This window comes from Dipodomys spectabilis, unplaced genomic scaffold (genome assembly GCF_019054845.1).
Source record: "Dipodomys spectabilis isolate Male_0828 unplaced genomic scaffold, ASM1905484v1 ptg000009l, whole genome shotgun sequence".
Taxonomy (NCBI): Eukaryota; Metazoa; Chordata; class Mammalia; order Rodentia; family Heteromyidae; genus Dipodomys; species Dipodomys spectabilis.
The window spans coordinates 4,987,982-5,000,455 of record NW_024870686.1 but is presented as its reverse complement, the minus strand read 5'-3'; the positions used below and the strand labels follow the sequence as shown (position 1 = coordinate 5,000,455).

The window sequence follows — 12,474 nt, the reverse complement described above, 5'->3', positions numbered from 1 at the left end:
TCTCCCCATCTTTGTTTTTTTTTTCATGCCTCCCTATAATTACAGCAGGTTCTGAGACATTTACAGTGAGTGACCTTTCCTTTCCTTAGCTTGTGACTCTTGCTGTCCTTCTCCTGTTATACTGTTGAGCACTGAGCACTGATTAGGGGCAATTTATTTTGTTTAAAACATTCTACAATTCTGCACAAAGGGGTTTTCCCAAATTAGTTGGTCTTCTGTAATCATATGTTTAAATAGCTTCTTTGCCAGTCATTTAAAAAGTACGAGATCCATTAGGAAGGTACTGCATTGGTTTTAAGATGTGTCACTTTAGCCAGTCAGGTAGCCGAAGCCCAGTTTAATAGCCCGTGAATGAAGAGACTCCAAGCTCTTAAAACAACACAGAACTCTGAATTGCCCTGTGCACTGAGTCAATGCAATTGTTTTAGATTGGAAAGTTGACAGGAATGAAACCATGACTCGTCAGATTGTTCCAAGTGTCAGTGTAGAATTCTAACAAGGAGTTTTTATGGCTCTTTCTTAACTTGTTTGTAGTTGATTTTTATTTTCACTGTCTTCTGGTGCTCCTTACCACTGATGAGTATTGACTTAGTAGAAAAAAGTAAAAGACAAGATAATCAGATTCTTAATACTGTATGTAAAATCTTAGAGTTAAAACAGTTGGAGGTGGGGAAACTGTAATGAAATACCCCTTCAGTTTCCTTCTAGACCATGATAAAGAATAAAGATGACATCCTGTAGACATTTATGTTCAGTATGTGGTAGCTCAGTATAAAACAATACAAAAAAAACTTACGTTTGGGTTTCAAGATCTTTGCATACACACACACACACACACACACACACACACACACACACACACACACACACACACACACACACACACACACACACACCAGTTTCAGTACACAGATTTTAAAAAGAGGTTTGTTTTTGCAGTTGCAATTAGGAAAACGGTCTTTATGCAGACACTGGTTTGTATCTTTATCAAATCCCTGATGCATCATTAAGGTCTGACAGGCAAACTGCATTCGCTGCCTCTTCCCACCTGGCAAAGTGACCGGGAACTAATACCCAGATGAAATGATAGGCTATAAAAAGCAAGTGCATACCCTGCAGATACAGAGAAACAGAGTGCACCAATGAAGACAAGACTACTTCTTTGTCTTTACCAGTTTACACTTACCTTTAATTAAAATGTGTCTTGGTAGTTTGAATTAGTCAGTAAAGAAAGATGGCTCTTAAAAAAATTGTAGCTACATGCTATAATTTTCTTAATCTGATCAAGTCAAGCAAACAAAGAAACATGTAGCACATTTTGCTAAAAAAATTAAAAGTAGTAGTGAAATTCTAAGTATTTTTTTTAAAGGAAATTCTTCTACTAAGGGTTTTAATAAGACTATGCATTCCAAATAGATGTCTTTTATTCTTTTCTTTTCTTTTCCCCCCACTTTTTTTCAAGCCAGGAATTGATTTTGTGGCATTAGTAATAAGTGGAAAAGATTTACTGCTGCCTAAAAGCATCTCAGTGCCCAGTTCTGGCCAGCAACAAAGCTGCAGCATTTTCCCGTGCATTGGAGATAAGCAGTCGGGAAGTGCTTTGCTCCTGAAAAGTTAGAGGTACAGTAGTAGCATCCTGTGTAACACACTGTTCATTTTTTGGACTAGTAGCTCAAAATATAATGAAAATGTGTAAAACAATTGTATTTATGATGGGAAGGGAATAGCAAGAGGCTTATTAACAGTTATTTTTGTTGTTAAAAGATTGTAACTATTAAATAATGGAAAAGACAGAGGAAAAAAGCTTAGAGATTTTGTAGTCTATTCTTTTTATATTCTTTTCTTTTCATCTAAGCAAGCATTGTTCAGTGACAGAAAGAAGTAGGACTTTCTTTTCCTTGTCCCTGTTTTTGATGTGAGCTAAACTGTCATGGCTTATATTTTTAAGTGACAGTCTCATGGTTGAAGTGTACTTTGCAGTGGGCTCAGGACTTTATGCTCCCTTCCAGTTTTCTTTCTGTCTCAGTTTATTCTGTATATCATGGTTAGGGCTGTAGCCTTCAAGGCCATAGTCTGTTGAAGGCTAATTGATTGTTCTTTATGCTAGAGCCTGAGAGGATAGAGGAGCAACATGGTAATCTTGTCTGCTGCATTTGTCCCCAGACCAAACCTCCTTGCCATTAGGGTTTTGTTTTATAAGTATTAGAAATATACTTTCTTCCTCACTAACTATTGTCAAATGATAAGCTCTGTGTTTTTTGTTTTACAATACAAGGCAGAACAGAATGTTTGAAATTGCCTATACTTAACAGTGTTTTTGTCAGGTTCATAAAAATGATTATTCCTTTCATAGGATAATCTAATTTCATGTGTTCATCATATTATTATGTGCATATTTATAGTTCTTGAGAAATTTAATACAAAAGTGGAATGAAAATATGCATATATGTAATTATTATTCTGGTTTTTATATGCTTTATTGCTTTTCCCCCCAATATCAAGATGATTGAATTGTGATGCTAAGTGAAGTTTTGGTTTTCATTGAGTCATGTTATAATTGAACGATTTATTTATTCCCTTTTAAAGAAATTTTATTTGGAAAGATATTAGAGATGGAAGCCAGGGCATCACACATGCTAGACAAGTGCTCTGTCAGTGAGCTAAAGCCACAGCCTAAACCACTAATTTATTTTCTTTACGTTGGTTTTAATTTTTTTTCCTACCCTTTACATATATAGGTAAGGAGTTTGGAGAGACTAGGTTTGGCAAATTTCAAGCTTAGAGTACTATGAAAAAACTGATTAATTAGATTGTAGCCAGGAATCTTATGGTACCATCTGAAGGAAAACGTTGTCTGTTATAGAAGGCCCAGCTTGACAACAGACTCTTGGACACAAGAATATATTGATATTTTCATCTTAGGCCAAATTGGTTTTGCTTTGTCTTAACTCTCTCTGAAGTTGCATGGCAAAAAAAGTTGTTGCCACAGTGACAATAAGAACACTACCATCTGCAGAGGACCCACAGGATGGACTGAATATACCAAAACATTTCTTTCCTTTGATTCCAAAGTACTTTCCATTTCGGTGCCAGTGGATCCTTCCTCTTGACTGCACTTGAAGGTATTTTAGAATGGCAATTGCAAATAACTTTCTCCCCACCTTGTTTAAAGCCTAAGACATTCAAATAGGAAGAAAGTGAATGAAAGTGAACAATCTCCAGTTAGACTGAATAATTGAAATAATGAATGAAATTCTTTCACTGAAATTCACTAAACTGAAAATTTTATGAAATCCAAAATAGTAGAAAATAAAGAAGTAAAAAACGAGAGCCATTTCCTGTCTAGCAGAATTTCAGTAAACACACACACACACATACATATATACATACATAGACAGACACATAGATACATACATACATAGACCCACAGACCCACTCAGAACCCACCCCCCATACCTCTTGATAGCTCCTCCCTGTTTTAAAGAATTAAAGCTGGAGACTAATCTGAATGGTTTAAGTGGCACCATTGGTACCTGCTGGGACCATTGGTCAAGTAAGTGCAATTCACATCACTAGAATTAAACTTCTTTCCTTCCTTCCTGTTTTGCTCTTATTAAATTTTCAGCAAGGGTATTTTGCTTTGTTACTTTCCTTTTGATTGGTTCTTCCCCCCTTTGTTCAGCATGTTGAAACAGCTTGAGTTGACCAGGGTGAGCTGTTCCCTAGTACACAGCAGATGGCTCTATGGCTTGCTTCATCCCTACATATCTCACTTTGATTTCCCTTCCTTTTTCCTTTGTGATACCAAGAACACTCATCTTGCTTGACAGTTACATTTTCAATCTTTCTGATTAATGTGATTATACTATCAGTATCTCGTTGCATTTTAAAACACCAAAATATCTTCCCCTGTTTCTTCACACTTTACATCGTGTATTGCTTTTAACACTGAATGGTATTTACACATATTATAAACACCTATTAAAACTGTCTCCAACCAGCAAAAGAAATTAAAATACCATGTTTTTATTGATATAATAAAGGTGAACTTTTGCTCCTCTCTCTTTTTTTTTTTTGGAGGAGGGGCTCTTCTCCTTTCTCTGAGAGCGCCTGCTGCAGATTTCCCTGCTGATTCCTTTATATGTTTGTGTCCAAGACATTTATGTACTCTCAGGAAGTCCTTAAATTTCAAAACATACATCTGTGTTTTGACTCCTTTCCTTTTTCTTCTAACATTTGACAGAAGTTTTTTAAGGAGAATACATATATACATATCTATCTGTCCACCTCTCTCTCTCTCACTCTCTCACTCACTCACTCACTCACTCTATCTATCTATCTATCTATCTATCTATCTATCTATCTATCTATCTATCTATCTATCTATCTATCTATTACTGAGAACCAGTAATGCATCTTTTGCCCATTGAGTCCATTGAACTTTTTAGAAAACCAGTAACATGCTGGTATTTTTTAAGCTTTATGTCAATGTATTTTTGTTGCCTCTTACTCTTCATTCTGCACATGTGTATTACATGTGTATTACATACCTACAATATGTCAGCCACTGTTGCAGACTGGCAACAGGGACTATTGCTGTCATAGAGTTTATGTTCTGGAAGATAAAAAAATCTAGTTGCATAATTCAATTACTGTATTTCTTTGCTACTCACACATACATACACATGCATAAACACATGTATATCCTTTGGAAGCAGGGAGCATTTCTTCTCTGTACCTTCATTTTGACTACCACTACTATTCTTCATCACTTTTTCATCAACTAAATACTGAAAAATATCTAGAAAATGGCCTTTATTGTATAGCGACACTAGTCCTACTTCTGCTACCAACAAGCCAGGTAACCTTGAATGATTCATTTTTGATCAGTGTGGCATGAGTTAATCAAAATATTGGGCTGGTTTTGAAAATATCATTCTAACCTGTTAGGGTTTTTCTTTTGATGTAGAAAATACATACATAGTTCTTCTAGCATGTGGAAATTTTATTTTCAGGTTTCAGAAAGCTGATAGGTTTTTTTGTTTTACCTTTTAATCTTATTTTCTGTGTTGTTTTGACTTGCAGACCATCTCTAAGATTTTTTTTTTTAGTTTATCTGCCCAAGAAAGGCTAGAATCTGCCATGAAGTCATTATTTCTTAAACTTCATAAAGATATACAATTTATATCACTTAGATGAAGATTGATTGGCTAGAAATGAGTGAAATTACTCCTCATTTTCATCTTTACTGCAATGAGTTTGATACACTCTGTGTGTGTGTGTGTGGTCTGTAAGCATTCACAAGTTGTTTTTGAGTAATATTATTGATGTCTTATAATTATAGAATTGCACACGTTAAACAATTGTAGGCAGATCCCTGAGTCACTTGGAAGTAACGAAACACAGGATTGGATAAGTGAAGTGACTTGCCCAAGGTCACAATCGTTACTTGGTGACTGTACTAAAGACTAAACCTAAATGACCCTTTTCCTTAGCCCAACTTGCTCTTCTCAAAACCCTTTGAAGCTTAGATTGAAATACTAAATATTATTTAACTAAACTATTTTTAATTTTCTCATTTATTCAAATTCTATTTTGTTAAGTTTTTGTTACTCAATTGTAGCTATCTTCTTCAGAAAAGAGGACGCTACCTCAGTGGTCTTGATTAATCTGGGCTGCCATGTGGACATCATCTCCCAGTAACTAGGATGCAGGAGAATTGTTTTTTGTTTTTGTTTTTTATCATCCCAGTTAAAACTGTGTCATTTATGTGGAAAGAAGTTACTTTCTTATTATGGTGGATTATATTCAAGCAGTGATACTGGTGAGGGAGTCACAAGCAGTCCCTTACCACTCTTTTCTCAGTTCATTTGCTTTCTAACTGGGAAGACTCTGATTTTAATCCTACTTGTCCTTGCTCACAGTCTAGAGCAAGTAGGACATACCCACTTAACCTGTTTCCTTTTTGCTATCTGATAAATATGCCTTGAGGTGTTGGAGGATTAAATGAGATGCTAAAAAGCACCAAGTTCTAGGCCTGAAACATCATATACACAAACCCAGTACCAATTTCTCCCTTCTACTTTTTTTTGTTGGTTGTGGGGCTCCAACTCTGGGCCTCAGCTCTTCAGCTCAAGGCTAACTCTACCACTTGAGCCACAGCACCACTTCTGGTTTTCTGGTGGTCAATTGAAGATAAGAGTCTCATGGGGACTTTCCTGCCTAGGCTGGCTTTGAACCGTGATCCTCATATGTCAGCCTCCTGAGTAGTGAGGTTTACAGGTGTGAGTTACCAGCACCTGGCCCTCCTCCTGCCTTTGACTCCTTTTCTCACCTTGAATGTTTTCCATCTTTGATCTTGACAGTGATTGTATGTTAGTGTTAGAAGAAAATGTTTAAGGCTTGAGGGAATTTATGAAACTTGAGACTTAGGGTTGAAGAATTATCATAGGAAAGTTGAGATCCAGAACCGGATCCACCACTGACAAGTTGTGTGACTTTGAGCAAATCACTTCAGCACTGCTTTTTACATCAGAACAAATGAGGGTAGCAATCAATGGAATGTTCCAGAAATAGTGATGAGGACAAAATAAGTTACAATGTGTGAAGAAAAGTATGTGACTGGAACAGGACTGAGAAATATTAATGTCCTTTTCTGTTTCAGTCGGAATTCATAAATGACTATATGTATGAATATCAGCGTTTCTAGAAACAAATCATAGGGACCTTTACACATAATGTACTCATTACCTTGCTCATGTAACTGTAAACCCTCTGTACAGTATTTTCACAATAAAAACTTATTTAAAAATTAATTTCATTAGTCTCAGTATAATGTAGAACTGTACTAGTTACTTGAACCTCAGTACAATAAAAAATGATATTTTACCTCATAATGCCACACTTATTATTCTTTAGATAATGCTAAAAATCAGTACACAAAGACTTTATAGATAGAATGATCAAAGTTTTTTGTAAGAAAGAAAAAGACAAGAGGGTTGACTAAATTGTAGTTCTCAAGAGTATTGAGATTGGAGTATGGGAAAACTACAGTTGAGATGTAGCTCAAATAATCTGGCTGGAAAGATCATGAATTCTTGCTTTGAATAATGATTATATCCACTTTATGCTCTTTCATTATTCCAAATCGGATTTGTCAATGTTTGACAAAGATATCATTTCATGTAGAGTAATTTTACATGAGCTAAGTCAAACATAAGGATTGTTTAGTTAAAAACATTTAAATATATACAATATATTATAGCTGATATGCATGTATATCATACACATAGCATGCTAAATAAAAGGAAATTGTCTCATAATTAATGAATGAAATAAGATACAATGAAATTATTTAAAACATGTGTAAAAAGATAGAGCTTGGTGGGCCTAAGGTGGCAGGCCAAAATATAAACAGTCCCCATATGAGTTTTATTTAAAAAAAAGAAAAGAGAAGAAAATCTGTTAGGAGTAGAAATAATTATTCTTTAAATGTATTGGACATTCTGTTGCAGTGAACTTCAACTGAAGTCTTATTAACTGGACTCTGGGGTCATAATCCTACAAAAAGGGAAAATAGTTAATGTTTTTCTGGATATGCATACTTGAGGGTATTTAATATTTTATTTTGTATAATGACCTTCCTTACATAGAGATGCAATTTTGAAAAAACATGGCACTTATTAGGAATGTGTAGTAATGAGCATAATAAATGTGTCCATTATTCTTTCATGTAGGACTAAAAATATATGCCTTGATGATCTTAATTCTTACTTTCGTGCTTTGATTATCTTAATTGTTACTATTTCAGGTATAATGGATTTGGTGCAGAAACTGAATTTGGAATCAAAATTGGAACAATGAGATAGCCACTTGTAGGGGGAAATACTTATAGCAATCTGGGGCAGATGTTACCTGAGTATGAGCTTTCTGATATAAGTAAATAGACCTAAAATTTTTTGAGGGCAAATAATACACTCTTCTTCAGGTAAATTACTTTAAAATTTTTTATTTAATCAGGAACATGATGTGACACAATAAGATAATACTTGGTTTTCTATCATTTACAGTGTCTTTCCAGGGGTGATATTCTCCATGCAAAGGAGTAATTTATAGATTCATTTGTAAGCAAATGTAGTGAAGGATTTGCCAGGCGTGTTAGTTCTTTAATGCAAGTATCTCCTCTGTAACTCATTTTAGTCCAAAACTTTGCCATTTAAAATTAAAAATTTGCATATACACAAGTGCTTTTGAAGAGAAAACAAAAACAATAGTGAAGGCAATGATAATGAATACAAAAAAGAAAAGCATATTCTTGGATACTAAATTTCTTGAGTCCTAACTGTGTTATCTATGCTGGTGTAAGATATTGATACAATTTTATTTCTCTAGCTTCTTTTCCTTTGTGTCCTTTTTCCTTGTAATCTCAGTTACTTTTCTCTTTCTTCTCTTATTTCATACCCCATCATTACTTCTCGAATGGTCTGCCCCAAAAGTTCCTTCTTCACTTTTCTCTCTTCCACTCTGTTTTGAGACCAGTATCTCTGAGGATCAGGAGCCTGGGAGCAGATGGCCTTGGTCTGTGGTTTCTCAGTACTTGGGTTGGGGGAGGAAAGGAGGGAGGCCTTAACCACAGAGTCCACTTACTACCCCAGTGACTTTCACTGTTGTCTCTTCCTTTGCTAAGTAGCAAGGAAGTATTTGTTTTATGAAATATGTTGGTGCCACAGCAATAAGAGCTCCATAAATAAACAGAATGATCTAAGGACAGTAGAATTGAACTCTTGTTAGCATTTGTTTGTAATCCCTTGGTAGAGCTTCCTGGGTCGTAATTGCTTGATCTTCTGGGAGCAAAAAGAATCAGCAGCCATTGATTGTTACATGATGCTAAGTATTGCCTAAGCAAAACTTAAGAATTATTAGTGGCAACTAATAGTATAATCCTTAAAGCAAGCTAAACTTTATAGTTTTCCCCATCAAACAAATCTTACGGTTTCTCAAAAGGAATAAGGAGAAAAGAATACTATATATTCAGTCAAAATGATAGTTACAAATGAAAAAGAAATGAAGTGTTACTTCAGTTATTATATTGTTTTGTGTTTGTTATAACACAGAAATGTCTAAATTAATCCCTGCCAAGACAGAACAGTTTTTTCATACATCTGATCCTATAACCATTTTTGGTTTGGGTTAGGTTTCATGTGGCTTTTCTGTGTGTTTTGTGTTGTCATCATATCTACATTGCTCTGTGGAAGTGGAAGGAGAGAGAGGGGTAGGGGTAGGGGTAGGGAGTAATAATGTATCAATCCCCTGTCAATCTGAAGTGTTTAGATGGCCTAAACCTTAACTGGCAAATACTGACACCAATGTAACAGTATATAAACTTGTTTCTATGACTTCTGGCTCCATAAGATGGAGGGGGGCCAAGTCCAGATGGAGATAAATACTCTTTGTGGTGGGAGAATAGACGCAAATGTTTTGAATTTCACAATGCTCACTTTCACAAGTCAGAAATCTCATTATCCAGATGTATTCAAAAGGCTAACAGAATGATTGGTGCTGTCAATACTAAGTTAACAATGATGTTCACATATCTGAATTATATTAAATGAGACCATAAAAGAATAATTAACATTTAGAGCCATAAAACATTTTATAGAGAAGCAAGTCAAAATTAAATTTTTACTCATGAGGAAACTAAGATCAAGAAATGTAAAATATGGGGTCTTTAACTTGTACACTTATAGTTACTAAGATATAGGAGTGGTCATTAGGAATTGGAACGCACCTCCCTCCTTAGTGTGTTTTCAATGTTCCGTACTATCACAAATTAGGTAATTGTTTTAAAGCTGAATGAACTTCCTGTTGCCCCATCATTCCATGTCTTTTGAATGCCCAGTCAATAAGCTTAGTCCAGGAGTTTACCTATAAAGAGAAAAAAAACAAGAACAATACATAAAGATACTAGTTTAGAATGTAAATATACTAGGTTAGAATGCAGAATAGTTTAGAATGATGTACTGTACAGCATGGGGAGAAAATATAGAGAAACACAAGATATAGTTGGAGTACTGAGGGAGAAACATAGCCATTTTAAATAGAATGGTCTGGATAGACTGCAGTGAGAACCTATTGAAAGACCCAGGAGAGATAACAGAGTTTTACCATGAGACTATAAGAAAGAAGAATTTTGCCTGTATTTTTAGACAGGCAGGAAGAATCACAGGTCAATGTGGCTGAAGTGTAATAAGGGAGGTAAAAGACTTAAAGAGGTTTTCCAGAGCTCTCAACAATGTGAAAGTCTCAGTCTCCTCTCCTGCCTGAGGTGGTCACCTGGTCCCATGGTGCACAGTACTCAGCTAGCCTGTACCTGTACCTCTACCACATGCCCCAACTCTTAGTAGCTCTGCAAGGTTATTCTGTCAGGTACTTTCAACATTGTAGGTATCACTAAACTCCCCTTTCTTCTCATTCCAGCAGCTTTTACTGCCTTTAATCTTCCTGTGTGTACTTACACATCTCTCTCTTGCAGCTATTTGTTTAATCCCCTGTTTTCCTGTCCAAAATAGGTTGTAAGTCACATGTTTGCTTTTGGTTACCTCTCCATACTAGACTAAAGAAACCCAAACAAAAACAAACAAGCAAAAAAAAAATCCCACATTTTACTTAGCTGCTACTGATAAGGCCCTGGGTTCAGGGAATGGTGGAATTCAAAGAGACACAGCTAGTTTCTATTCTCAAACAACTGTCTACTAAGAGATAACACACTTGGCATTAATCAAGGAACAAAGTAGTATGTGAGAAGTATGGAGAGTAAATGCTTAAACAATTGAGCTTTCAGAAAATAGTGGCTGTTCTGGGTGCAAGTAGCTCACGCCTGTAGTCCTAACTACTGTATAGAGGCTGAGATCTGAGGATTGCAGTTTGAAGCCAGCCCAGGCAGGACAGTCCATGAGACTCTCATCTCCAATTAACCACCAAAAAGCTAGAAGTGGAGCTGTGGCTCAAGTGGTAGAACACTAGCTATGAGCACAAAAGCTCAGGAACAGCAACCAGGCCCTGAGTTAAAGCCTAGGATGGGCACACACAAAAAAATAGTGGTTAAGAAAGGAATGGAAGAAATCAAAGGCATCTTTGTATAGGAGTGAGAATTGATTTGAGCCTTGAAAGACAAATCTGATTCTGTAGAGTATGGGCATTTCATGTGAAAGAAAGGCTAACAGCGAAACAAGTGTTAGGTGAATTTTGGAGGGACCTGTCTGGTTGGCAAGGACTTTATAGAAAATGTTTAGCAAGCATGTATTATGTGCTAGGTGGTTTATATGTATTACCAAATCTTCCCCCAAAGCCATGAGATAGGTATTTTTTTTTAAAGAAGAAGCTCATAAGCTGAAGAAATGGATGGTCAAGACATGAAAATAATGATAGTGTAGGCATTAACATAATATGGATGGTAACAGTAGTGATGATGATGTTGGTGATAATCTGATTGATACAAAATGAAGTAGGAAGTAATACATGTGTATAAGATACATTATAAAAAAAGAATCGTTCCATTCTAATTGAATGTGGGGAAGGAAGGAAATGATTCTATGCACATTAGTGATTTAGTGGTTGTTAAATTAATGAATCTAAATAACAGCACCATAGATTTATTCAACATGCATTTATTGGGGACTCTACTAAGTATTTATGAATATATATTTTTAGTGTGTTTATGACAGGAAATGACTTGTGTTCCAATTTTCAGGAAGTATGCATTACTTACTTCTTCCTGATGGAGCCACTCAAATAATATTAACTATTCGTTCCCTCATACTATACAAAAATTCAAAACAATGAAAGAGAGAACATAAAGACATTTTTACTTTACTTTCAGACATTATTATTGCTGATGATCAAAATCCTTTTAGAATATAAGTCCCTTTGATGGGATTTATAGCACCAGTAATTTATGCACTGAGATTTATTTTAGTATGGAAATTGCAAATGGAATTGTATCTTGAGTTCTTATTTGGCATGTGATAATACAGTCTCATAATATATGCATAAGATACCATTTAGCATACAAATTCATTCATACTAGTGTGTCTATGTGGGAACTTTCAAGTTTTAAAACTGTATAGTTATTATGTCAAGGTAGAAAATATTACTCCCCTACTAAGTTATTTTTCCTATTTAGTCACAGACTATTTGAACAAAGCTATATATTAAAATGCACACATAAGTTCATTTGGCTTGTTTACAACATAAATTCATAGGTACAACTGTTAATCTAAGACTTTGGCAGACTATTAATAATGGCATTCTCAGTTTGTAGCTCTTTCATCCATATAATTTTGGCGATCTATGTACTTGGTTCTAGGGAAAGGAATATTTCAAGACTAAGGAGGCAATCAATATGTGGAGATATATTTTTAGCTTTTCAAAGCTGGTAAATGAAGTTGTTCAATAATGTAACATCTACTTACACTG

At 35.3% G+C, this 12,474-nt stretch overlaps 1 protein-coding gene across 5 annotated transcripts in view; it reads left to right on the top strand.

The window, feature by feature from the left end:
* Positions 1-12,474, top strand: part of Nrg1 (neuregulin 1) — a 1,054,999-nt gene that overhangs the window by 935,495 nt on the left and 107,030 nt on the right. The window lies entirely within an intron of this gene.